Here is a 27,528-nt window from a genome sequence, read left to right on the forward strand (position 1 = left end):
TATTGTAAGTAACTATGTAAAGACTTCCTAAATTTCAGCAATAATGAACCTGGTCATCATCTCAGGACTCTGTAGCACAACTTTTCTTAAAATAAAAATATAAGCTGGTGGTGAGGCATGTGGCCAGTTTAGCTAATCACATCATGGTTCCAGATGGAGAGACCAGGCTGGCAGCACAGTGTGGTGTTGACCTTGGTGGAATCACTGTGGTCCAGCTTTTGTTTTCTTCATTAGTACACCAAGAGTAGTACACCAAGAGTGGCTCTGACTGTCAAGGGCACATCTTGTACTACAGCCTGATAGAGAAAACAAAAATATCAATTTGTTAATTTATAATGAGAAATAGATCTCTTTATAAGTGGATCTATCTAGAAAGCTAAAGTTGTAATCAGAAGACTACTTACTGGCCCAAAATCAGTCATGTGCTACAAATAACAATGGAGTGACTCTTGCTTTTCTAGGACCTTAATTCTTAGTCAGGGATCTCCATGGGAGCAGATGGAAGCCTGTTAGAATCACCTGGATGCTTTTACCAACTACTCATGCCTAGACTTCTTGTATAGCCATAACAGAATAACTAGGGCTGCACTCCACACAGCTGTAAAATAGACAAATTATATGAGGCAGCTGTTTTCAAGCATTGGACACCACAAGAAAAGGGAAACACACCGAGTCCCACATTAGCCCCAGCTCTCTGCCTGGGGCTCTTACCAGACCACAGCACAGAGAGGTGCTCGAGGAAATAACCACTATCTCACTGATCTGCAGAAGCAGATACCAGTGTTGAAGGTGATTAAAGTAATTGTGGGGCCAACCACTGAAGAGGAGTAAGCTGAGCAGAGCAGGCCCCCAGGAATTTGCCAGGGGGTGGAGGATGAAGGGTGGGCCGCACCTGCACAGAGAGGCCTGACAGAGGGCAGCTGCTGCAGGACTGGGAGCTGAATGGAGGTACCAGAAGTCATGCAGTGCCAGGAGGTGGAATTCCAGCCCAGCAGGGATTGGGGTAGGAGAGACATCTCCCTGAGCACCTTGAGCAAACAGTCAAGACCTGAGAAAGGTCAGGCATAAGGAGTAAAGATCATGACCTAGAATAAGAGTCTCTCTAAGACTTAAAGAAAACTGAAGTTGAAAGACCCTAACAAAGAAGAAAACCACACCTGACCAAACCAAAGGAGTCTAATGATTTACCTGTCTGTCAACAAATTCAATACTGTTAAAGAAAGACTCCACAATACATACTTCCTACAATGTATCATCCACAGTGTTGAACCTATAATTTTTAAAAATTAGACATACAGAGAAGCAGGACCCATAATGAAACAAAAAAGAAGTCAATTGAAACAGGTATTGAAATAACCCAGATGTTGCAACTAGCAGATAAGAAATTTTAAAAACTATTATGAACACTAGGGGCCCAGTGCATGAATTTGTGCACCTTGAAAGGAACTGTGGGCCACAAGGCTGCATTGGGCACAGGGGCGAGTCTCGGCCCATCCTCCATGCCCCCACCCAGCCCCTCCCACCACCCCCACTCGGCCCCTTCCACTGCAGCCCCTGATCCCCTGTTTGCTGGCAGCCCTGCTCCCATCACCACTGCTCCCACATGATGATGGCACCAGTCCTGCTCGTACCTGCTGATAGCATGGAGCAATTGGGGCCGGTGCCAGCAGCAGGTGTGAGTGGGGTCGGCTCCATCAGCAGGTGCAAGTGGCAGCTGCTGCCCCGATCGCCCCTCAGGAGCAGGGAGAGGTGGAGAAGCCCTCAGGGCGATTGGGGCCAGCGCCAGGCGCCAGCAGCGGGTACAAGCGGTGGCTCCAGCTCTAGCAGCAGGTGGGAGCACCCAGCAGGACTGGGCACATAGGAGCAAAGAATTTTCAGTAACCACCAGAGGCTCTCCCCGATGACAGCAACCAGCGCCCCACCTTGGTCTGGCGCCCCCACTCACCTGCTCCACCATCCCACCACGGCCAATGCCCACCAATTCCGCACTCTGCAGCTTGCTGCGAACACCCGCCATGTTCCGCACGTGCCCCCTGGTGGTCAGCGCATGTCATAGTGACTGGTTGTTCAGTTGTTCAGTTGTTCCACTGTTCAGTCTATTTGCATATTAGGGCTTTTATATATATAGATATTCAACCACTTCTAAAAAAGAGGAACATAATAAGTAAACTGAGAAGTTAAATTCATAAAAAAGAATCTCATGGAAATGTTAGAGAATTTCTAACAAAAGTGGAATCTCTGAAATGAAAACCCACTGGATGGGCTTTACAGAAGAATGGATATTGCAGAAGAAAGGGTCAGTGAACTCAAGGCCACCAACAGACATCTAATCAAAAGAACAGAGGGGTAAAAAAGTTTTTTACAAAACCAACAGAGTGTCAGTGACCTGTGGGACTACATTAGCAGTCCAATAGATGCATAACTGGGTTGACAGAAGGAGAAGAGAGAGAGATTGAGGAGAAAAAATATGTGAAAAACAAATGATAACCAAAATGTTGCAAATTTGGCTTTAAAAGAACAACCTGCAGAACCAAGAAACTCAGTGAACCCCAAACAGGATAAATACAACTAGACAAATCACATCTGAGCACATCATAGTCAACTGCTGAAAAGCAAAACTAAAGATGAAATATGAAATAAAAACACATTTCATACCAGGAACAAGGATGTGAGTGACAGTTGATGCTATTGGGAACAGAGCAGAGGCAGGGGAATGATGTTTTTAAAGTGCTGTAAGCGGGGGGAAATATCGACCTAGAACTCCATATCCAAAGAAAACACCCTTTCAAAATGATACAGACTTAGAGCTACAAGAAATATGTGGATAAATAATATAAAAGACTATTTTGTTGTTTAAATAAATTGATGATCTTTGACTATGAATACATTCATGTAATCACCACCCAAACAAGATATTGGACATTTACATTGCTCCTGAAAGTTCCCTCGTGCCTTTTTCCAGGCAATTCTGCCTCCTCCATTCTTCTGAAGGGACCACTTTTTTACTTCTAGCACCATAAATTAGCTTTGCCTGTTCTTGGGTTTCATATAAATGGGGTTAGACAGTGTAGAGTCTTTGTGTCTGGATGCTTTTGTACCACATAAGAGATTCATCCACGTTGCTGAGTGTATCAGTATTCTGTTCCTTTGTATTTTTGAGTCATGTTCTGTTTGCATAAATATACCAAAATTAATTTATCTGCTGATGGACAGTTGGGCTCTTTCCACTCTTTTTGCTGTTATGAATGTCCTTGCACAAGTCTTTTTGGGTCAGAGATGGTTTCATGTCTCTCAGGTAAATTCCTACATGAGAAATGACTGGGTCATATGACAGAAGTGAGTTTAACATTAGGAGACACACCCAAATGGTTCTCAAAGTGGTTGTACCATTTTGCACTGTCCCCAACAATGTTTGAGAGTTCCAGTTTCTCCATATTCTTGCCAACATTCACTATTGTCAGTAATTTTGTTGCTGTTGTTGTTGTTTTAGACACTCTCCAAGGTGTGAGGGATATCTCATTATGGTTTTAATTTGCATTTCCCTGACTACTGGTGATGTTGGGCACTTTTTGTGCTAACTAGTTATTTGGATGTCTTCTTTTGCGAATTGGCTTTTGCTCATTTTTTATTGTGTTGCTGTTCTTTTGACTGAATGGCAGCTGCCCCTTCACCTGGACACAAACTCTCTCAAGTTTTCCACAGTCCTACCTGGCCCACCTGCTCTTTCCTCTAAATCCCAGCACCTAAAGACAGACTTGGGTTGCAGGAACCCCTTTCACGTCCCGCGTGGTTCAGAGTTCAGGTTCAGGGTTCAGGTTCAGGGTTCGGGTTCTGGAGGAGGCTGCACACAAATGAAAGAGACTAGAAAAGTATTAATTTAGCGATATTGGGGGCCAGGCGGGAGCCCACCTCTAAGGGGAGGACTACACCCCGCTCTGGCCTAGCTATCCCTTTTATTAAGGGTTGGGATTCACCCATAGCCAGTAATAGCCAATCAGCAAGGATTTACATAAGACAAACAGGTGGAGGTTGCTTCAGCTACCAATGTCTCAACTAAACAGTGAGTAGTTAGCTCTGACCTTTCAGAGCTTCAAGGTTGACCAGCCTTCCGGGTTCCTTGTCCACACCTCTCTGCGAGTGGGGACAATGATCGGTTTCCGATACAACAATGTTTGAGAGTTCCAGTTTCTCCATATTCGTGCCAACATTCACTATTGTCAGTAATTTTGTTGTTGTTGTTGTTTTAGACACTCTCCGAGGTGTGAGGGATATCTCATTATGGTTTTAATTTGCATTTCCCTGACTACTGGTGATGTTGGGCACTTTTTGTGCTAACTAGTTATTTGGATGTCTTCTTTTGCGAAGTGGCTTTTGCTCATTTTTTATTGTGTTGTTGTTCTTTTGACTGAATGGCAGCTGCCCCTTCACCTGGACACAAACTCTCTCAAGTTTGCCACAGTCCTACCCGGCCCACCTGCTCTTTCCTCTAAATCCCAGCACCTAAAGACAGATTCGGATGGCCTATGTCTAGAGTCATGAACAGGAAAATTGAAAGTATATCTATTGCTAAAATGTAAAATGTAAAATATTTCAAGAGCACCATTCTTAAGAGAATTTTGAATGCCTATTCTAGATAAATAAAGTATTCCAGATGTTTTATTTAGGTATGAGAAAGCTATAATCCATGAATCCAAAGAGTTTATAATCAGTTAGGAAAACAGGCATGTTAGCAAATGACTATAACATAAAAATGAAATAAGTGTGTCTCTCCTTCAAACGTCTGTCCTAGATGCTGTTCTTCACTACTTTTCCTCTCATTTTCCATGATCTCTGTCTATCTCATCTACTGCTATGGCTTTATTCACATCTCTGGCCCTGGTCTCTCTTAAGGTCACCTCTTGGTGTTCCACAGGCAATACAACTCTCCATGGTCAAACAGTTCTATCTCCACCCGCCCCACACTCCCCACCTCAGAGTAAAACAGAAAAATCTCTACTTCTATATATCAGTTAGTTCAGGTACAAGCTAAATTGCTATAACAAAGTGGTCCTCGATACAGGGAGTTTATATATGGAATAAATAAGATAGAGGGATATTTTTCTTTCATGTAATAGGCCCAGAAGGCCAGGCGTCTCTGCTCCACTGTTCCCAAAGCCTTTGTCCCTGCTTGTGTGGTTGAGGCTGATGTGGGCAGGAGTACGTTTCAGCCTGAGGGAAAGAGAAGGAGAGCAAGCAGAGGGCAAGCAGCTTCCTTGTGGAACATGACTTAGATGTGGCCATGTCACTTCTTCACATCCCATTGACGCCAGCAGAATCACAGGGCCAAAAGGAGCTACTAGGGAGGCTGGGATATGGAGTCATTTGAATTAAAACTTGAAGTATACTATCAATAAAAGACAGAAATAGAGATGGGAGACAGCAGGCTCAACCACCAACTTTAGCTCAGTTATTGATGCCACAATCCACAGAGTAAACTGCCCAGAAAGCTGGACGCCATCACTGACTCCATCGCTCCCTCTTCTTCATACTTGATGTCCAGTGAGTCACCAGGTCCAGTTGATTAGAACTTGGAAGTTTTTCCTAATTCTGTTCTCTCCTCCGCATTCATGTAGTGACTTAGTTTTTTGCAAAAACCTCTTCACTAGACTCTTTACCTCTCTGCTTGCCCATACATCCATCCTCTGTCACTTCGATGATTAAAATCCATCAGTAACCAGATGCATATCTACCTATGACAAGAACAGTGGTTGTCCCTAGCTAGGGGGTCTAGGGAGGGGAAATTACTATTCACCATATTCCTTTCCATGTTGCTTGAAATTTTTTTCACATGCAAAATATAAAAATCAAAATACTATAATAGCCTGGCCAGTTTTGCTCAGTGGTTAGAGTGTTGGCCCACAGACCGAAGGGTGGCAGGTTCAATTCCCGGTCAAGGGCACATGCCTCTGTTGCAGGTCACCCAGCCCCAGTAGGGGCATGTGTGGGAGGCAACAAATCCACGTGTCTCTCTCACATCGATGTTTTTCTCCCTCTCTCTCTCTCCCCTACACCCTACTTCCTCTCTCTAGAAATCAATGAAAAAAATATCCTCGGGTGAGGATTAAAAAACAATAATGACACTAAGATAAAGAAAGATCCTTCAGTGGCTTCCTATCATTCTTAAGACAAGTCGAATTCAAACACTTTAGCACAGTGTGGTGGGACTGCTGCTGCCCTCCCAGATGTACCCCTGCTGCCCCCTCTCCACATTCTCCACCGAAGTTCTGCCCACTTCACGGCCTCCTCCTGAACTGACCTCTCCCTCTCCCCACCCACCAACCTCCCGAGCTTCCTGGAAAACTAAAGTTTGCCATCACGTCCTTAACGCCCCAGCAGGGCCATGTCTCCTGAGAGGAATGCCTGCTTCAGAGCACCTCTCTGCGTCCATACACAGTTTCATAGTGATTGTCACAGTGCTGTCATTGTTCCTTTATCCACCTGATTCTCCCTTCCCGCCAGCAGACCAAGGCCCCTCAGGGTTCGGGCTGTGCTGGGGAGTCAAGGTCTGTTTCCTGAATTCCATGGGAAAGAGATTGTATTCCAGGGATTTAAGGCCACAGGGGGAAAATTATTTGGGGTGACAGAGCTTACAAGAAAAACTCTCAAAATACTTCTGTACTTACTAAATAAAATAACACACCAGACTAAATAAAAATAATGTTATGCCATTTTGTACATTCAAATGAATTTCTTTTTCCATCACTTACTCGCTAGAGGAATGCCAGGCTTTCCTGCCCTGGGATGTTCACCAGATGTTGAGGACTACCCACACATTCATAATCAAAGCTGTATTTGCATACCTGCGGGTTGTCTGGAAGTGTAAATTCATGGTTTCTAATTCTCCTAATAACCCTGCTGCAAGTTAGCTTGTATTATGCCTGTTTTACAGATGGGAATATGAGGTTCAGCAAACCAGTGGTTGCCTTGCCCAGGGTTATGAGCTGTCCAACAGATGTTTGAATGGAGACCCTGCCTGTTTTTCCTATAAGCGCTCTGCCTCGCTTGCCTACTCAGGGAGAGTGTTTTTGTTTTGTTCTATTTTAATATCTGCCTCTCCGTCCAATAGGTGTGGTTCTCCATATTGTGACCAGACCTGTTGGGGGCCCCTGGTCCCAGGACAGCCCTAACACTCAGGCATCAGCTCCTCATTCTTGTTTCTCAGCTCCCTGCACCCAACGGGCTCAGCATTTAGGTCCAAATTTACAGTACTTTTCTTCAGATTCTTCTTCTTATCAAAACGCTGATGCAAACACCTGTATTCCTGCTCTGCCATCCACTCTATTTCCCTCTTCTATCCCCAAACCCTGTTTCTTCCTCATTTATCCCAGCAGGGGGAGCCCATGAGGGCTTCATCTGTCACAGTGACTTGAAGCCAGGAAGGACTTGGGCAGGAGAGAAGAGCTGTGAGCAGTGCCAGCCTCCGTACTGCCTGGGGTGCATGACGTGGGCAGGGAGACAAGGTGTCACTATATATATGACTGAGGAGGAGGGGAAGCCACATGCAAGAATCTGAAAGGAAATTCAGTGGGACTCGAACTCTCCAAAAAGACACACCCTCAGAGCTAAGTCTGCACATCCAGGCTCAGGTCGGCACTGGGCGCTCACGCTGGCTGAGAGAACAGGTAGGCCTAGACTTCAGAATGGCAGCAACAGGCAGGTCCTATAGTTAGTGACAGACTCTGTCTTCCCTCTGCTTCAGACGCAGTGGGGGAGGCAGGGCTCTGGGGGCTGAGCACTGAGCACCAGGGCCTTGCGACCAGTGGTCTAAATGCGATCTCAGGCTCCACACCAGCCTCTGAGTCAGAGTCTGCACTTTAAGAGGATAGTCTGTCAAAGTTTAAGCAGCACTGTCTGCTTACAGAAGTGGTTCTCGGTAGTGGTCTCTGCCCCACCAGGAGCAGCACCACCTGGGAACTTATTAGAAACAAAGATTCTCAGACCCACTGAATCAAGCTCTGGGTGGGCCTGGCAGCCTGCGTTTTAATACCCGCACATGATTCTGATGCCGCTCAGTCTGAGAAGCACTGGCTTAGGAGAGGACAGGTGGCCGTTATGAGCATGACGGTGAGAAAGCCACGGATCTGGATTGACTTGGTTCTGCTGCTCAGGCTCCTCTTGGATAAAATGGGAACACTGAGCAGGAATCGCACCTACTTCCCAGAGTTTTTGTGACGCTTGATGGCCCTCCCGACATGGATGCTCAGTAGAGCGTCGGGCGTGTGAGAGGTCAGACCCTGTGCTGTCGCCCTTCCTCTCTGCCCGAGGCCTTTTCCTAGAAAACTGTGGCAGAGAAAGAAATGTTTGCATCTTCTGGTACCTAGTGTGATATGAAGGCCCTTCTTGCTTCTCTGATTATCATAATAATAAAAGGCCAAGAGGCATCATGACCAAAATGACCAAACGACCAGTCACCAGGAGGTGCATGAAGCACCTCTCAGCCATAACAACCTAACAACTGGTTGCTGTGATGCCCACTGTGGCCGGCGAACCTCCCTCCTGCTTGCCTGTCCCTGATTGGACTCTTCCACCCCAATCAAGAGCTGGGCCTGCCAGCCAAATACCCCTTCTCTTCCCCCCACTGCCAGCTTCCCACCCCACACGATAGGCCCGCAGCCCCTCCCCCCAGCCAGCCCACCCCTGATTGCATCCCCCCAACCCAATAGGGGGCGGGGATGGCCAGCCAACCTCCCGCAGCCCCTAACCCCTGGCCAGCCACGCCCCCCATGGTCCCCCACCATCCTGATCATCCTGCAGCCCCTTCCCCTGGCCAGCCCCACCCCTGATCGCCACCCCACTTCAATAGGGGGTGGGGCTGGCTGGCCAACCTTCTGCAGCCCCTCCCCCCAGCCGGCCACACCCCCGATGGTCCCTCACCATCCGGATCAGCCCACAGCCCCTCCCCCTGGCTGGCCCTACCCCTGATCGCCCCCTCCCACCCCAATACGGGGTGGGGCTGGCCGGCCAATCTCCTGCAGCCCCTCCCTCCTCTTGGCCCCGCCCCGATCAGGGGCAGGGCCCACCAGCCAATCGCTCGCAGCCCCTTCCCCAAGCCGGCCCAGCCCTGATCGGGAGCCCTGATCAGGCCCTGATCCAGGTGAGCCAGCTGGCCAACCTCCCACCATCCCCTCCTCCCAACAGGCCCAGCCCCGACCGCCCTGATTGGGACCGGGCCGGCCGGACCCCACCCATGCACAAATTCGTGCACTGGGCCTGTAGTATTTAAGAAAACAGACATGTACTATTCTAACCAGACAATAACTAAATGGAGAACTTGTCTTCTTAGGGGTTCTGATGAAGATCATTGTCACACAGGCTTTGCTGGCAAGGGGCACCTTTGGCCACCCTGTGCCTGTGATACAAGGTGGACACAGTTATTTCAGGCTTTGGATTGGACACAAGCAGTCATTCCCAGGTCTCTGAGACTCAGGACTGTGGTCACAGGTCCTTATCCGATAACCGTTTCCTCAAACGTCCTTGGAGGTGCCGCAGGCCAGAGCGAATCAACTACACAGAAACAGTGCTTAGTGAGGCCGCAGTGTCTGCACCAGAGCCTGAACCTTGGTAGTCAGATTGGCCCATCTAGATACATGTGTGTCTTATGCTTTATCCCACCCTGGCCTTCAGGAAGATTGGGAAGTGGTTCCATTTGTAAAACTGCAGCGATTCTATGGACCCTTCAAAAACAATCCACAGCTGGCACCGAATGACTAATGGAGGCAGGCAGGATGCTAAGCACCTACTCTGAATTATCCTATTTAAACCTTCTAGCCCTAGGAGGTAAGTCCTGGTGTGATCCCCATTTTACAGGTGAGGAACCCAAGGCTTAGGGGGAGGTAATCTCCTGCACAGGAGCGTCACGCCTACCAGCGTGGATGGAATGATTCCAAGGAAGCAGTGAGGTGGCTGTTCTAGACACATCACAGGAGGAATCAGTTAGCAATTAAATGGGCTCTGCCATGCAGTGGGGTCCAAAACCCATCAACTAGAACAACTCCACTTCCACAGGGGAGAAGGAGCAGGAACTCTGAAAGGGTGTGTGTGCTTCCCCATGCTGCAGTCCCAGTGGCCTGTCTCCTCGAAGACTGGAAGGGAGGGCCTGGCTTTGTCCCTGTCTGTGAATTCTTATGGAAATCGCCCTGGCCTCGTGCTAAGTGATGGGATTCCATAGGTGAAGGCAGCACGGGGTCCAGCCAGGGCATTCGGCAAATATCTCTGTTAATCATAAACACACTTGGGCTACTGTAGATCGCCTATAAACTCTGCTTCTTCTAAGTCTATGTCTGAAAGTTAATAGGTAGAAACCTTTCGAGGGGGACCATTTTGTTCCTTGGAGACAATTTGATGTACTTGGAAGTTATGGAGAGAGGCTGGGATGCATTCATGGGGAAATGCACATCTTTTAAAAAATGAGGTTTTATAGATTGAAAACATTAATCCTTCATTACTGTGTAAAATTGAAAGCATTAAACCCTTATACAAAAACCAATCATAGGCCTGGAGATGTTATTGGAAAAGGGGGTATCCCTTTCCCACTGACTGCTGGGGTTAGAGTCCTTACAATATCTTGAGAAAAAATAATTTTCTGAGGCTCTCATGGGAGGAAAACTGATTTTAATTTGCATGTAAATACATCCCTGGGTTTCCATAGTCCCATTTCCCTAAGGGAAGAAGTGTAGATGAGGTTTCAGTAAAGCTAAAATCAGAGCCAGTGTCCAGAGTTCCTGTTCATGTTGCAGCCAGGTCTGGCAAAGCATCAGCTTAGTTGTGGCCCATTAGTTCATTGCGTGTGGGGTCCACATGGCTGTGGGCTATATGGGAGAATGCCAGGAAGCAGGAGCAAGATGCCCAAAAGCCAGGAGTCAACCAAGAGCCAAGAGACCAAACTCCATTGTTGAGGGGATTAAATATCCCAAAGTGCATGCCCCTGCAGTGGTCGTGTCCATTCTGGCCAATGACCTATGCCCAGGTGTGACTGACAGGAAGGTACCTTCCCATGGCACCCCAACTTTACTGGGCATGCGTCTATCTCCCCCCATCCAGTACTTTCCCCAGGGATCTGCGGGGAGCGGACCAGTGGCTGCCTAGGGTGTGAAGCTGCCCAAATAACATGCCTGCAATATTTGGCCTTCCCTTTGCTCCTTTCCTGTTATTAATAACTAGGTTAATTACAACGGTATCAGGGAGAGCACAGAATTCTTGGGCCATGATTTTGACATTATTAAAGAGAGAATTACAACATTTAAGGCTATGACCAACAAATGCCTTAAAATTTATTATCTAGCAGCCCCGTGGTCTCCATATCCAAATAGCAAACTATGGGATGGAGGATTAATTTACAGCGTGCTGTGGGATAGGCCCCGCTGGGAAGCATGTTAAGTAACAAGGTCATGGAGTTCAGTGTTTAGACCTCTGTAGTGTCACTTCCACCGTGAAAAGGGTGCAGGACCGCCACTTAGGTTTCTGTTTAAATGTTTTAGAGGAAGTTAATAAAAGCTCTTTCGAAAAGGAATGTTCAACATGTGGATGATGTCACTGGTACAATTAATGTAACAAATAGGGTCACCTTTTGAATGCCATTTTTACAAGACAAAAAATTTCAGAGCAGTAAATACTCAGGGCGCCCACATGGAGCCATTACCTGGCCTTCAGGCTGCCCCCAGCAGCGTGTCGGGTGAGCCGGTGCCTGGGGATGCTTTTAGAACTCTGCAAGCCCACATTAATGTGGAGGAAGGGAGGAAACAAGCTCATGCAAAGCCATTTCCCCAGAAAGCCATTTCCTATTTATGGGCAGTAGTTATTAGTTCTCATGTAGACAGCATTTTCTATTCTTTTCAAAACTTATCACTATAACCAACCTCTTAAATCCATTTCCTCTTCCCTCCTTTGTCCCCATAAATCATCCATGTATTTTTCCCCTCCCAGACCAAGAAGCATTACAATTATGTTCACACATGGGGTCAGTTGTTAGCCATTTGTTGAAATACTCATCCTTTGTCTTAAAGAACACGTAAAAATGGCACAAAGTATTTATTTATTATGAAATGGAACCTTCCACTAATTGGGATCTTTGTAACTGTTTTTCTTTATATTTCTTTTTTTTTGCTCCTTCCAAAACATAAAGCAGAATAGAGTCATATCATTCAAAGGGGCTTCCCCGAGTTTCAGAACACCTGGGTTTCAGAACACCTGGGTTTCAGAACACCTGGGTTTCAGAACACCTGGCTGGAGTCCTGGCTCTCATTTTCTAGCTGTGTCACCTCAGACAAGATTCTAACCCCTCTGAGCTTCTGTTGCCTACTCTAAACTGGTAAAATCAGAGCAAAGATGCCTGCTTTGGGCCTAGCCCGTTTGGCTCAATGGATAGAGCGTCGGCCTGCGGGACCAAGGGTCCCAGGTTTGATTCTGGTCAAGGGCACAGACCTCAACTGCAGGCTTCCCCCTGGCCCAGGCCCCGGTTGGGGTTCCTGCAGGAGGCAACCAATCGATGTGTTTCTTTCACATCGATATTTCTCTCTGTCTTAACCTCTCTCTTCCACTCTCTCTAAAAATCAATGGGAAAATATCCTCCAGTGAGGATTTAAAAAAACAAAAACAAAAAAAGATGCCTGCTTTACCCAGCTTTAAATTTTCTGGGAAGATTAAAGGTTTCTGCCGAGGCCTCTTCCCATGGCTTGCAGATGCCCTTCTGCTGCCTGTGTCCTCCATGGCCTCTGAGCACACACATCCCTGCTGGTTCTTGATTACAGTCACCTTAAAGGCCTCATTTTAACTTAATCACCTCTTCAAAGATCTCATCTCGAAATACGGTTACATTCTGAGGTGCTGGGGATGAGGGATGCAACGTGAATTTAGGGGAACACATTTCAGCCCATAGAGGTGGCCAACATCCTCCGTTCAGAGGTAAGAAATGCCCACAGCGTGCGATGAGCCAGTCTGTTCCAAGGTCTCATGCTTTTAAGACTTTGACACTTTTATAAAATAGACCACACCAACCCTGTGAAATGCAATCTCATCATTAATCACTTTAAATGAGTGTCAAAAAGCAGTAGTCCCGAATTTCCCATTTTTCATACTAATTGACAACCTCTAGAAAGGCCCTCCCTGGGTACGGTGGCCCGGAGGAGTGTTCCACAGCAGCACTGTGGGCTGTGGGCTCTTACATGTACATGAATTCCTCTGTTAGTGCAGCAGACTCGTACGCTGTCTCATGTGCGGTTTTCTCCCCAGTTGGACTCCTCCTCCGATGTCCCGTCTCCCTAAATGGCACCCCACCTCTGACTGATAACCTGAGGCCTCCTTAATTCCGGTCTTTCCTTTGCCTCCCTCATCTGACCCAGGAGCAAATCAAGGTGGCTTTGCCTCCACATACCTCGCAGTGAATCCACCCCTCCCCCGGCAGGAGCTGTGCCTCCCAGTCACCATCAGACCTGCCGGGACTCCAGAAACATCGCCTCGGGCTTTCCTCGCCTCCTTCCTCTGTGCTGGAGCTGCAGCATAGGGGCCCTGTGAAAGCCCCGTTAGTCCTGTTGAACACTGTCCGGGGCTTCCCACTGTCACCAGAGTGTAACCCTGGCTCCTTTCCTGGGACCACAGGCCCTGCGGGACCTGGCCCTGCCTGTCTCTTGAACTTCAGCTGCTCCACTTGGCCTGTCAGGGACACTCCAGGGGGGTTGTCTTTCGATTCCTTGTATGCTGAAATTGTCCCCACCTCAGGACTCTGCACTGACAGTTCCTTCCACCCAGAACTCCCTCCCTCCATCTCTGCACACGCTCTCTCTGTCATTCATATCTATCTGGACAGTGTCACCTCAGCGTGGCCTTCCTGTCTACCCCAGCAGCGTAACCTCCCCTCTGCCCAGGCTTCCAGCTTTACCCTTGTTTGACTTTCTTCACTGCGGTTAGCTCAAGAGGTTTTTAATCTACAATTGTGCATGTGAACACTTTTCTCATTTGTTTGCCTCCATGACAGTGTGTCTGGGCGCATAGCGGGGGCTCAGTACATTCAATTACTCTGTTGACTGTCGGCCTGCCTATCTGGCCACAAGTACAAAATTGATTATGGCACAGCCCCTGCCCACTGGCAAGGGAGACAGGTGAGGAGATTCAGTTCAAAACAGCGAGTGCCTGAAGGGCGATATGCCAACACCTTGCCTCCTCCTTGGGCTGGCAGAGCCCGGCACACTGTGGCCGCTCCCACCGCCATCGGGTGGAGATGAGAGAAGCCTGGGCCGGGCGCCAGCACCTGCTCTTTAGGGCCTGGCCCACTCCTCGTGGCCTTGGGTCAGTTTGTTACCTGCTCCTTGCACATGGAGGTTAGGCTACCTATGGACACCTGGCAGGCGGGTAACAGTGGGTAACTACCTGTCTAGGAGGGGCGAGGTGTCCCAGGAAGCACTACAAACATGAGCTGCTGTCTCCATGGCACAAGCTCCCCCAGGGCCCCGCAGAGATGGCTCTTTCACTCCCACTTCTACTCTTGGTCCATGATCCTTTCATAGTCCATTTTCAGCCCCTCCTCATGACATTTTCCCCAAAAAGGACCTAAGAAAAGAAAAAGAGGGTCGGGCTGCAGAGGGCAGTGTGGCCTGGATCCCAGGTAGTGTGTTCCCTTCGTCTCCTGCCTGTCGCTGAGATCTGTCAAGTCTGGACAAAGGCAGCATCACTAGAGGGCATTTTTCAGGCATCATAGCTCCCCCTGGTTGGTGCCCATTTGTTACAGGATCGCTGCCATCAAAAAACAGAAAAAGAGAGGCAATAAAACCACAGCATAAAGATGCTAATAATCTTTAACCCCTATGAATTTATCTAACGCCAGGGGTCTTGATCCAGCATCTAGAAGGGTTCAGGAAACCTGAAGAAGTGGCTGTGCATAAATTAAATAAGAGTCCAGAGACGAAACACAATTTTGAAAGGCATTTGGGGATTCGGAGGATCCTGGCTAAAGAAACCAAGTTCTCCTCCTCTCAGGACCCCTTGTGTTTTATTAACACAAATTGTCCTAAGGCAAGGTGGAGATATACACTTCAAAGGGTAGGATTAGGTACAGAATCCATTGTCAGATTGGGGAATTGCCTTCGGCTGTTCAGGTGTTTGGCCAGCAGGTGGCAATCACATGTAGATTAAGATGCCCTGAGCTGTCTGGCAGCAAGCAATCATCCTTTTCAGGTTTGTGGAAATGCCTTTAGCCATTCCAGCAGGCGATAACATATGTGACTCAGCCCTTGTTGAGTCCCCAAGTTTCATCAACCTTTCGATGAAACTCTTGCAATTATGACATGCTGGAATTGGCTTCTGGCATTTTGCCTGTGATATATATATCACAAACTAATGTCCAGCAAAAGGGCATATAATTTATACTACCTCAACATGAGAGTGTAAGGTAGCCACCAGAGTGTTAGGTGGGAAGACATGGGAAATTCCCAACAGAGTATAAAGAAGTCACAGGACTCCAATAGCTAAGAAGGATTTTGCACTTGGAAATTCCATTTTTCCTGGTTCAGTGAAATAATGGATAATTTTTAAGTTAAATTTTTTTCCTTGAATTCTTCCCTTTTATTTATTTCCATCTACTAAAGAAACAACTTAATCATTTACCTAACTGTGAGATCTCCTGCCAGCAATATGACTAGACCACAGGCTGGGGGACCCAAATAACACAAACTTATTTTCTCACAATGCCAGAGGCTAGCAATCTGAGATCAAATTGTTGGCAGGGCTGACTTCTGAGGCCTCTCTCCGTGGCTTACAGATGGCACCTTCCCCTGTGTCCTCACATCCTCTTCTGTCTCTAGGGATCTGTGTCCTAATTCCTAATTTCTTATTAGGATGCCAGTCATACCGGATTAGGATCTACTCTAATGACATCATTTTAACTTAATTAAAATTTGTAAAAATCCTCTCCAAAGGCTATGTTTTGAGGTCCTGGAATGGGGTCAGGGGAGGGGGGGGGGGCATTCAGCTCTTAAAAGTGACATCATAATATTTCCACTTAGTGGAACAGTATCTTGTCATCATATTCAATGATTTATTGTACAATTGTTATATCTAAAGCATACTCTGGGACATAAGAGGCAACATAATATCATTTTTTATGTTTTTATCATGATCTGTAGGTCCAGATCCTTCTCTCCAGTTTAAGTCTAGTGCTGTTAACCACCAAACTTGCTACCTCATTGGTAAACCAATAAAAACTTGTAGTTATTCATCAGACTTTTGGAGTGTCTACTTAAAGTAACTTGATCTTACTCACTGAGTTTTTCCCTCTCACTCGATTTGTGAACTGTGGTTGAAATTAAGCCTGTGTTACAAACAGCTCCATGGCAATTATGTGTCATGGTTCCGAGGGTCATGGTCCCGAGGGCTGTTGTCTTGTCATGGTTTACACTTACAGGCTGGCAGGTTGGTGTCTTTGAGGTAGATATGTCTGGGGATGTTCTAAATATAGCTGTAATAATATTTAAGTATTTTAACATCATATACACACACTATGAATATTCATGCGCACATACATCCTATCTAATAAAAGAGTAATATGCAAATTGACCATCACTCCAACACACAAGATGGCTGCCCCCATGTGGTCAAAGATGGCTGCCCCCATGTGGACACAATATGGCTGCCACAAGATGGCCAGCAGGGGAGGGCAGTGGGAAGGACCAGGTCTGCAAGGGAGGGCAGTTGGGGGTGATCAAGCCTGCAGGGAAGGGCAGTTAGGGGTGACCAGGCTGGCAGAAGAGGGAAGTTGGGGGGACCCAGGTCTGCAAGGGAGGGCAGTTGGGGGCGATCAAGCCTGCAGGGGAGGGCAGTTAGGGGTGACCAGGCCTGCAGGGAGGGCAGTTAGGGGAAATCAGGATGGCAGGGGAGCAGTTAGGCATCAATCAGGCTGGCAGGGAAGTGGTTAGGGGGTGATCAGGCTGGCAGGCAGAAGCAGTTAGGGGCAATCAGGAAGGCATGCAGGCGAACAGTTGGGAGCCAGCAGTCCTGGATTATGAGAGGCATCAGGCCTAAACGGGCAGTCGGACATCCCTCTCACAATCCTGGACTGCTGGTTCCCAACTGCTCGCCTGCCTGCCTTCCTGATTGCCCCTAACTGCTTCTGCCTGCCAGCCTGATCACCCCCTAACCACTCCCCTGCCAGCCTGATCACCCCCTAACCACTCCCCTGCCAGCCTGATTGATGCCTAACTGCTCCCCTGCCAGCCTGTTTGCCCCCAACTTCCCTTCTCTGCCAGCTTGATCACCCCCAACTGCCCTCCCTTGCAGGCCTGGTCCCTCCCAACTGGCCCTCCCCTGCTGGCCTGGTCCCTCCCAACTGCCCTCCCCTGCTGGCCATCTTGTGGCAGCCATCTTGGGTCCACATGGGGGAAGCCATCTTGTGTGTTGGAGTGATGGTCAATCTGCATATTACTCTTTTATTAGGTAGGATAGAGGCCTGGTGCACGGGTGGGGGCCGGCTGGTTTTCCCTGAAGGGTGTCCCAGATCGGGGTGGGGGTTCCCTTGGGGCATGGGGTGGCCTGGGAGAGGAGCCTGTGGTGGTTTGCAGGCCGGCCACACCCCCTGGTGACCCAAGCGGAGGCCCTGGTATCTGGGGTTTATTTAACTTCTACAATTGAAATTTTGTAGCCTGGAGCAGAGCCAAGCCTTCTGCTTGCTCCATGGCGGCAGCCATTTCTGTTGGGATTTATGTATCTTCTATAATTGAAACTTTGTAGCCTTAAGCGGAGGCCTGGGCCAGCCAGGGTGTGCGGAAAGCTTGGCTTCCTCCATTGTCAAGGGAAACCCTAGCCTCCTGCTCTTTCCAGCTCCGTGGCTGCCACCATTTTTGTTGGGATTTATTTATCTTCTATCATTGAAACTTTGTAGCCTTTAGTGGAGGCCTAGGCCAGCAAGGGCAGGCGGAAAGCTTGGCTTCCTCCATTGCCAGGGAAACCCAAGCCTCCCTCCTGCTCTCTGTGGCCATAGCCATCTTGGTTGGGTTTATTTGCATATTTGCTCCTGATTGGCTGGTGGGCATGGCTTGTGGGTGTAGCAGAGTGATGGTTAATTTGCATATTACTCTTTTATTAGATAGGAGATATTTAAATATTTAAACTACTAGAGGCCCGGTGCACGAAATTCGTGCACGGGGGGGGGCAGCGGGGAGTGTGTCCCTCAGCCTGGCCTGCACCCTCTCCAATCTGGGACCCCTCATGGGATTACCAGCAGTTGGACATCCCTCTCACAATTCAGAACTGCTGGCTCCTAACCGCTCACCTGCCTGCCTGATTGCCCCTAACTGCTTCTGCCTACCAGCCTGATTGTCCCTAACTGCTCCCCTGCTGGCTTGATTGCCCCTAACTACCTCTGCCTCGGCCCACACCTGGTACCCAGGATTCCCTCCTCCAGCTGACCACAGGCACCCAGGATCCGGGCTTCCTTCCCTCTGGTCAGCCATAGGTGCCCAGGCTGGCTGCAGCCTCAGGGGATGGTGGACAGGGGGCTTCGCCTGTGCTGCAGCTGCAAGTGCTGGTGCCCAGGACCGCAGGGTGAGCGGCTTCTTTGTCTCCCAGGCCACAGCCAGCCGCAGGTACTGGTGCCCAGGCCCGCAGGGTGGGCGGCTTCTCTGTCTCCCAGGCCACAGCCAGCCACAGGTACTGGTGCCCAGGACTGCAGGGTGGGCGGATTCTCCATCTACCATGCTGTAGCCAGCTGCAGGTGCTGGCACCTGGACTGCAGGGTGGGCGGCTTCTCTGTCTCCCAAGCCACAGCCAGCTGCAGTTACTGGTGCCCAGGACCGCAGGGTGAGCGGCTTCTCCATCTCCCGGGCTGCAGCCAGCCTCAGGTACTGGGGCCCGGTTTCTCCATCTCCCCCAGGACGTGGGGTGGGTGGACATGGGGTGGGCAGCTTCTCCAGCTGGCTGTAGCCTGGGATCATAGGGCAAGCAGCTTCTTCGTCTCCCAGATCGCATCCACCCTCAGGTGCTGGCACCCGGTTTCTTGTCTCCCCCAGGACGTGGGGAGGGCGGCTTCTCCAGCTGGCTGCGGCTTGGGATCACGGGGCAGGCGGCTTCTTCATCTCCCAGGTCGCAGCCAGCCTCAGGCGCTGAGGCCCGGTTTCTCATTCTCCCCCAGGAGGTGGGGCAGGCGGACCTGAGGTTTCTGCTGCTGGCTGCAGCCTGGGATCACCGGGCAGGCGGCTTCTTCATCTCCCGGGCTGCAGCCAGCCTCAGGCACTGGCACCTGGTTTCTTGTCTCCCCCAGGACGTGGGGTGAACCGCTTCTCCAGCTGGCTGAGGCCTGAGATCACGGGGCAGGCAGCTTCTTGGTCTCCGTGGCTGCAGCCAGCCTCAGGTGCTGGGGCCCGGTTTCTCCGTCTCCCCAGGACATGGGGCGGGCGGACCTGAGGCTTCTGAGGCTGGCTGCAGCCTGGGATCATGGGACGGGCAGCTTATTCGTCTCCCGGCCGCACCCAGCCTCAGGCGCAAGGCCCGGTTTCTCCGTCTTCCCAGGACGTGGGGAAGGTGGATGTGAGGCAGGCGGACCTAAGGCTTCTGAGGCTGGCTGAGGCCTGGGATCATGGGGAAGGCGGCTTCTTGGTCTCCGTGGCTGCAGCCAGCCTCAGGCGCTGGGGCCCAGTTTCTCCGTCTCCCCAGGACGTTGGGCAGGCGGACCTGAGGCTTCTGAGGCTGGCTGCAGCCTGGGATCATGGGGTAGGTGGCTTCTTGGTCTCTGTGGCTGCAGCCAGCCTCAGGCGCTGGGGCCCAGTTTCTCCATCTCCCCAGGACGTTGGGCAGGCGGACCTGAGGCTTCTGAGGCTGGCTGCAGCCTGGGATCATGGGGCAGGCGGCTTCTTGGTCTCTGTGGCTGCAGCCAGCCTCAGGCGCTGCCGCCTGACTTCTCCAACTCCCAGAGACCTGGAGAGGCTGGGGGGCGGGGCTGCCGCCATGTTTTCAGTTTAATTGCATACTCACTCAAATTAGATGGTGGGCGTGGCTGGGGCGTGGCTGGTGGGCGTGGCTTGTGAGTGTAGCGGAGTGATGATTTGCATATTACTCTATTATTAGATAGACTATTATTAGATAGATGAGCAAGTCCCTTTCAAAAGGAGGTTCTCCATCTTGGTTTCTGAATATGACAGCAACCTCGGTTACACGGGGAGACTTATATCTACCTGGGTCACTGTTACGATCATATTTAATCGCCATAGTTACCTCTGTGGGAGCTATACCTTTTGCTGCTGCTTCAGATTGGGCTTCCTTTTCTACCTCATGTAGCATCTTGTACGATTTTGTGAATTCATTTATTTCATGCATGAGGTTATTGATGTTGATCATGAGTCTTTCTGAGCAGTCCTGGTTTTCTGGCATTGCTAATCGTTTACTGGTAGCTTCGGCTGTATCCAAAATATAGAGTTGAGCAAACTTCCGAGAAACACCATCTGAAGGATGTAAAGTTCCAGTACGGTGATAAACTTGTCCGTGTATTCTAAAACAGTATGGCCCATACCCTGATGGCGATGCAATATTTGCACCCATGGAAGCAAAAGCAAAAGAACTATTTATGGAACGAATATTTTCCATGAAATTTTTACTGTCAGAATCTTCGTTTGTCATTAATCTTTTTAAATATGCTGGGTATTCTGGAAAATCTATGTCATTTGGACAGACTTTACCTTTGCTACAACATCGAGTAAATTTTCCATCAGATGGTTTTTCATCAGAGAAATTTAGTGATAGGCAAAATTGGCATCTAATAGTCATTGCACCACAACTATGTTCTAGAATTGCATCCTCATGTACTCCATTTTTTATGAGAAGGCAGATCCTACCAGTATTGGCAGTACTTGTTAATGACTGTTCTTTGCACATATTCTGTCTACACTGCCGCCTTCTTTCAAGTTCAGAGGCACGTTGATCTTTAGACATTTTTTGTCGATGACGCCGGCTTCTTTCAGCTTCAGAGTGACGTTTTGCCAATAGCTGCTCTTCAGATACATTCTGTCGCAGTTGCCGCCTTCTTTTAAGATCAGAAGCACGTTGGTCTTCAGACATTTTCTGTCGATAACGACGGCTTCTTTCGGCTGCAGAGCTACCTTGTTTCAATAGTAGATGTTTAGACATAGTCCCACCTCCCTGCTGTCAGGTGAATGCGAGTCCTGGCTGTCAGGTGGCAGGGAGCTCTCTGACCAACGGTCAATTCTCTAAGGGTGGGACTTCCTCCTCCCTGCTGTCAGATGGCTGTCAGGCCACTGAGAGCTGTCTGACCAATGGGTGATTCTGGCTGAATAGGTGGGGGTGGGACTTCCTCCTCCCTGCTGTCAGAGTCTGGGCCAGCACAAAGTGGGACACAGCATCAAGTCCCCCTGCACCAGAAGACCCAGAGTCAACTCCCCGCCCACTTGTGTGTCCCCTGAAAGTAACATCCAGCTTCATGGAGGGGCTAACAGGCCCAGACATGCCAGAGGCTGGGGAGCAATGAGGCTGGATCTGCCACTGGAGTAGGTGGATCCAGCCTGTCCACTTGGTCCCCACGACCCCTGGCCTGGCCCATAGGCCCAAACATTCCAGCCTCCCTGCTTAGCCCCAGACACTACAGAGGTCACAGAGCAGCCATGCTCGATCTGCTACTCCAGTGGGCGCATCCCACATGACCCCTGGCCAGACACCTCAGGCGCCTCCCAGCTGCACAACCCAGTCACAGGCCGCTGGCGGGCGGCTGCGGCGAGGACCGGCCTGTGCGTGGGGCTGGATCTTTGCCAGCCGCATGCTGGCCGCACACCCCGGCCGATGACGGGCGGTGGCGGCGGCGAGGACCGGCCTGTGCGTGGGGCTGGATCTTTGCCAGCCGCACACTGGCCGCACACCCCGGCCGATGGCGGGCGGCGAGGACCGGCCTGTGCGTGGGGCTGGATCATTGCCAGCCGCATGCTGGCCGCACACCCCGGCCGGTGGCGGGCGGCGAGGACCGGCCTGTGCGTGGGGCTGGATCATTGCCAGCCGCATGCCGGCCGCACACCCCGGCCGATGGCGGGCGGCGGCAGCGGCGGCGGCGAGGACCGGCCTGTGCGTGGGGCTGGATCATTGCCAGCCGCATGCTGGCCGCACACCCCGGCCGATGGCGGGCGGCGGCGGCGGCGTGGACCGGCCTGTGCCTGGGGCTGGATCTTTGACCGCCGCACGCCGGCCGCACACCCCAGCCGATGGCGGGCGGCGGCGGCGAGGACCGGCCGTGCGTGGGGCTGGATCTTTGATAGCCGCACGCCGGCCGCACACCCCGGCCGGTGGCGGGCGGCGAGGACCGGCCTGTGCGTGGGGCTGGATCTTAGCCAGCCGCACGCCGGCCGCACACCCCGGCCGATGGCAGGCGGCGGTGGCGGCGGCGGCGAGGACCGGCCTGTGCGTGGGGCTGGATCATTGCCAGCCGCATGCTGGCCGCACACCCCGGCCGATGGCGGGCGGCGGCGGCGAGGACCCGCCGGTACGTGGGGCTTGATCATTTGCATAGGAGCGCGAGTGCCTCCCAGCCGGACTGGGGGACTCTGGCGGGGCTGAGAGCACTGGGCGCCGCCATTTTGTGGCTATGGGCGCCGCCATTTTGTAGCGGAGTGACGTCTAATTTGCATATTACCCTTTTATTATATAGGATACAACAGATTCTAATTCTGCTTTTGTTTTCTAAACTCATGCTTATGAATTAGGAGTGATATATTCTCTTGGCCAATCACAATCCTGTTATTTTAGAAATTATTTTCTTAGCAACTTGGGTTCTAGGGATTTATTACTTTTGTTGACCTCTTACGGCAAAGTACCAACTGTTTTCACATGAAGAAAGTAAGACTCCAGATGTTGTCTAATATCATTTAATTAGCCTTCATTAATCTCTGACTGCAAAATGACTGACTAGATACATCTTTGAAGATTTAGCAGAGGCAAGAGGATATTTATTTCTTTAGGGACTCTGTTATTAGAGCTCTTCCTCTTAGAGCCCCAGCTGCTCTTCTTATCCAGCATCTTCTGCAGGCCTGGGGCTTAGCATGGGGTCATCAGGTGAAGATCAACATAATCTCTCTCATACATACTAGTAATATCAGTTGGGAATTTGGAGATTGGGGTTATATGTAAAAAAGGGATTACTTTACCACTTTACAGACAGCGAAACAGGCCTACACTGCTCCTGATTTATTTAAGGCAGCAGCACATTCAGGGGCAGCTCAAGGATGAAAACCAATGGCCTCCTAGCTCCCAAATCGGGAGCCAGGCCCATGAATTATCCTGCCACTGACATAACTAATATTGCAGGAGACCGAGAAGAGTCAGGGCATTTCTGACCTCCAGATACTATAACCTTTTCAAACCCTGTCTCTCCTTAATTATAGTAGTAATGTGAAAAATGGTTTTACTTGTAACGCATGTAAACCAACAATAGAATATTATTAAATATATATTTGCAGGTGTCCACTGGGCAATAAGTCCTGTAACTTAGGCACACAAACTCCTGAGGGAGGAGAGACAGAAAGATAGATACATTTCCATTACAAATAGAACTATGTAAGCATACTATTTCTGTACCTTGCCTTTTTTGTTTAATAATATATTACAGATATCATTCCATGATATCACAAAAAAAAATTACCTTTTTTTTACTGGTTGCCTATAGCCCATTATGTATAGGATTTGTTCTATATGTATAGGGTGGGCAGAAGTGAGGTTACAGTTGTGAGTATGTGAAGCACAGAGTTTATTCTTATATTATTATTTATTTGTATTATGACTATAAACCTACTTTTGCCCACTCCTGTATATTGGATTCATTATCATTTATTTAACTAACTTCCCAATAGTTCCCTAAGGCAAATCACACTGTAGTAACTCTTGACCAAATGTTCTTGTGTGCACTTGTGAAATTATTGGGTTAAAACCTTCATGTTATTTTTTTCTCCAATATAACTGATTTGTTTTTATTCATTTTATAATCTTTTTATCTCTTTTATTCCATCTTCGGTTCCATTAGATTTCGCCTATGTGTGTGTGTGTGTGTGTGTGTGTGTGTGTGTGTGTGTCACAGCATAGTGATAAGGTTTTCATTTTTGTTTTATTTTGCCATCATATATTTTTACCACTGTTGTGCAGAGTTTTAAATAATAAGATGAGTTTTCCTTCTCTAAAAACATCTAAATTTATCCTCTAAGGCATTGTTTTTGTCGTGTTATTTTTTAAATTTTCATTTTTTTGTAAAAAACTGTAAGATATAGTTCTTGTACTCTATGCAATTTACCCATTTAAAATGTACAACTCAATGGTCCTTAGTGTATCTGCTGAGTTGTTCAACTGTCATTACAACCTATTCTGAAACATTTTCATCACCCCCCAAAAGAATTTATTTTTATTTGTTGTTGTTGTTAATTCTCACCTAAGGATATTTTTTCCATTGATTTTTAGAGAGTGAAAGAGAGGAGAGAGAGAGAGAGAGAGAGAGAGAGAGAGAGGTTAGAGAGACACATCAATTGGTTTGGTTGCTTTCCGCATGCACCCTGAGGGCCAGTAATCAAACCTGCAACCCAGGAACATATCCTTCTGAAATCAAACCAAACCGGAGACCCTCTGGTGTGTGGGTTGGTGCTCTAACCCTCAGCCACACTGGCCAGGACACCAATTCTATCACTGAAAGTTTTAAAGATATTGTGCCCTCAAAGCAGCTTATCGACTGTGTTCCCACCAATAGTCCACGGAATGTCGGTTTCCTCAGACCCTTCCTATATTACCAGAATATTTAATTTTTGTTGGTCTTTTAGATCTAAAAAATGTATTGCTTCAGTTTGCATGTATTTTATCATGAATGGTGCTAACCATCTGTTCTTGTGTTTCCTGGACACGTGTGTCTCCTCTCTGGGCAATGCATTGCAGACCTATTTTAAACACAAGAAGACATATTGTTGTCACTGCTTTATTTTGATCCCATTGTCCATGGCATGATACACTATACGGGGCGGGGGGTGAGGGAGGATCACTATGAAGTTAGTTAACATGAATTACAAAAGCAAAAGCACCCTCCGAAGAGGCCCCAGACACCCAGAAACCTGCCCTGGCATTCCACGCCCCTGCCACCAGGCCTGAGCCACTTTGGCCTGTGGGTTCTTTTCATTGGGACTGTAGCCTCCAGTGGTCAGAGGTAGAGGAGGATGCTGACCCCCACGATGTCCACACTACCAAGTATCAGAAAGCCTCAGCCCGACTCTGCTAATCATGTCCCTATTTATTAGTAAGCCAGCAAGATGCTGTTATGCTGCTTGTGGTGGGAAGCCCAGTGTACTCCCAGCAATCTGCCCCTCACCTAAGGGATGTGACAATAATATTTATATAATATTTAACATATTTGAAACCCAGGCCAGTCCATTTGTAACACTCCCTCCTCTCTACCACAAAATCATTTCCAGTATAATCCTGCAAGGATGATGATTATACTAAGCATGATTTTCCTGAATCTACATAAACAATTAAAAATTCATTAACATTCAAATGAAAAGTACACACAACATCACTTCTTTGACATTTCTGCCGAACCTGCAGGACCTGGATCTAAGGAGGGAACATCAGACGCACCGAATAAGAGCCTTTCTGTGGGACAGCTGGCCTGTCTTCTTTAAAAGTGTCTAGGACCTGAACGCCAAGGAAAGGCTGAGGACTGTCCTAGATCAAAGGGGAGAAAGGAGACAGGACTTGGCTCAGGACTGAGTCCTTTTCATGGAAAGGACATTATTAGGACCATCAGTGGGGCTTACATGGGCCTGAGCATTGGTGGCATCATTGGATCGATGTTGGGTCCCTGACTTTGATGACTGAATTACAATCATGGAGAAGGTCCTTGTTGGTAGGGAATATATACTAAGGAATTTGGGGTTGGTGGCAGGTCAAGCATATTATTCTCAAATGATCCAGGGGGGCGGGGGAGGTCATTTGTACAAGTATGTCCTCGGGCCATACTTCCAAGTTTTCTCTGTGATTTTTTTTTTTAAAATATGAAAATTATTGTGAAAAACCTCAACGGTAATTGTAGCAGTTGTTTAGGACGTAGACCAACAAAGGACTGTTCTGAGGAGTATTTTTCACCAACATTCTTTAGAATTGCTGACACGAGGTGGCAATTCGAGTCAGTGATTATGGCTTTGAAATTCTCCGCAGACTGTGCCTCCGCTTACTGCCTCCCCCGGGGGAAGCAGCACCAGCACCCCCCTCGGTTCACCCTGATTACAGTGGCAGGTCCTGCTACGACTTCACCAGACCTGGGTCAGATTCCCCCACACGGGGGGACATGGGACCCTGGGGCGATTGACCAAAAAGACCACTGGGGACAGTGTTAGGCTGCTGCCCTGTCCACACAGGGCAAGGTGCCTATCCATCCAACCCACACTCATTTCATCAGGGGAAAAATGCTTTGAAGTAACCCTTGTGCTAATTAACAAGTTCTTTTAGTGTCAAATGTGGCCAAGAAGCCCTTGAATTAGCTCCTCCTTAAGGCGGGACTTCTGATCGGGGTGTTTCAAAGCCTAACTACCGTGGGCGTGTATGTCTGACCGTAGCCCAGCACCCCTGGAGTGCAGGTGATCACGAACCAGCCCGTACACCTGCTCACTCGAATTGAAGTGACGGTGTCTGCCAGCATGCGCACAGGAGGGCGCGCCCGGCAGCACCATCCTTGCGGACCGTAACGATGTGTGCCTGCACCCGGACGTCTGTGCCATGCGTGTGGAAATCAGCACCCCGTGACCTAGACATAGTAGATGCCGAGGTGCTTTTCTCCTCAGGGAAGCAGTTTGCAGTTGAGAAAGAGATCTTGCAAATGAAAGCAGTCCGCCCTTGCCCACAGCCCAGGGGAGGCACAGATGCGAAGAATCAGGGGATCAGTGGGCTGCTGTCATTGGCTTGTCCTCTGCTGGCGGCCTGAGAAGCACACCAGGAGGGGGACAGGGAGGCCTCCTATGCAAGGGGGTATTGCTGGTTACTGTGCAGCCTCGGGCCCCTGAGTGGAGACCCGAACTTTCTCTGAATGTCCAGTTCGGCATTCCAGCCTGGGGAGAACAGCCTTTAACCTGGTGCTTCTCCTGTCCTGTCTCAGCTCCCAGGAATGCACAGGTTTCTCCCGAGCCCCGATGGGCAGAGGAGTTGCCCACCGAGGACCTTATGAAACATTTAGGTCCTGAGCTGCTTCCCCCGGGTCCCTGACCCACCCAGAGTGTGCCTGGGAGAGTCCCTGCTGGACAAACCCCCAATGATGTTGATGCCCACAGTCCGGGGGCCCTCAGAGGAGCCCTGCTCTAGTGGCAGGACCATGGGGCTGGCAGTCAGAAAGCCCAAGTTTGCCTCCACAGCCCTTTCTATTCACAACAGGTGACCTGGGGCTTCCCACATGTGCCGTGCCGTAGATGGGAAAGCCCTTTACAAACTGAGGCTCTTCCAAAGCAAGAGGGTCTCGCCCCGGTTGTGACATTAACCTTGATGCTCTGCCGTGGATGC

General features: G+C 49.2%; 1 protein-coding gene across 5 annotated transcripts in view; it reads left to right on the top strand.

Moving 5' to 3' along the window:
• Nucleotides 1–27,528, top strand: part of MTUS2 (microtubule associated scaffold protein 2) — a 603,680-nt gene that overhangs the window by 553,284 nt on the left and 22,868 nt on the right. The window lies entirely within an intron of this gene.

The sequence above is a fragment of the Cnephaeus nilssonii genome, assembly GCF_951640355.1.
Source record: "Cnephaeus nilssonii genome assembly, chromosome: 6".
Taxonomy (NCBI): domain Eukaryota; kingdom Metazoa; phylum Chordata; class Mammalia; order Chiroptera; family Vespertilionidae; genus Cnephaeus; species Cnephaeus nilssonii.